The following is a 1,219-nucleotide window of genomic DNA, read 5'->3' as shown; positions in this document are numbered from 1 at the left end:
CCACGGAGTGAAAGCCCCTCCACTGGTAACCGGGGAAGTGTCCATGGGGTAGGCAGGTGATGGGGATGTGGATCCCATCCAGGTCCCTGATGCACTGGGGGATATCCCTGGACATAGAACCTTGCCACCACCACCTGGGGACCATGCACATGGAGTATGGTGTCGCCCAGCACATTCTGTAGGGTTCCATGTAGCTCCAGGATCATTGCCCCAGTGGTGGCCTTGCACCATGCCAAACAGGTGGCTGACATAACAGACTGGAAGCCATGGCCAGCTTGAGCAGGGCAAGGGCCAGGTGGCTGTCTGTGGGGAGAAGTAGCTGCATGCTGGTGTCCTGCCACTCTAGATGTGGCCGGAGCTGCTCCATCAGGTTCTCAAAGGTGGCCCAGTCATCCTGAAGGCCTCCAACCACTGTTCTTTGTCCAAGGTGTGCTGAACAATGTGCTGCCACTAGTCCTGGCTGGTCCAGCAGGCCCAGACGTAGCAGGACTGGAGGCCCAGGAAGGTGAGGGCAGCCCAATGGTGGCATCCAGAAGACCCTCATTGGCATCCCTGCTGATGGCAGTTGTGTGGCGGCAGCAAGGGACTTGGGATGGCAGGTAGTCGCTGTATGTGGGGGAGGCAGGTGGGCCCAGATGGCCGTGGGTCAGGTAGCAGTCAGCACAGAGGGCCAGCAGGGTCAACACAGCAGACAGAAAGAGATTGGGGTACTGGCTGTCACTACCAGGGGCAGGGGCTAGAGCACCCATAGCACGGGGAGGCAGAGTGGGCAAGGAGAGAGCTGCCACATGTTGCCCCTGCATTGGGCATGCTGCTCCTGGGCAGGGGAGTGGCTGCCCCAGTGAACAGGGCTGGCTTTTGAAGATGGTTGGTGGCTGCTGGCAGCTGCAGCCAGAGCATGATGCTCATCCCAGTGGTGGCAGGAACCCATTGCAGGGCTGCAGGAAGTTTGGTGCTAAGAGCAGCAAATCTGCTGCCTAGTCCCTGCATGTGCAGATGCCTGCCTGGGAGTGCTTAATCCATAGAACAAAACACCCATTATACTGCATCCTAATAGTTAAAATTACTACAGTTACTTATTTATTATTTTAAAGGGATAGCCTTTTAGTTGGAATTTAAGCTGTAGCATTTTATTGTAAGGTGCCTATGGTACCATAAAAATAAAATGTATTTATTGCTAATAGTAATAATCATGCTGTGGTATTGATATTGACATAAT

This window comes from Gavialis gangeticus, unplaced genomic scaffold (genome assembly GCF_001723915.1).
Source record: "Gavialis gangeticus isolate Ggan-Ray unplaced genomic scaffold, GavGan_comp1, whole genome shotgun sequence".
Taxonomy (NCBI): Eukaryota; Metazoa; Chordata; order Crocodylia; family Gavialidae; genus Gavialis; species Gavialis gangeticus.
This window is presented reverse-complemented; position numbering follows the sequence as displayed.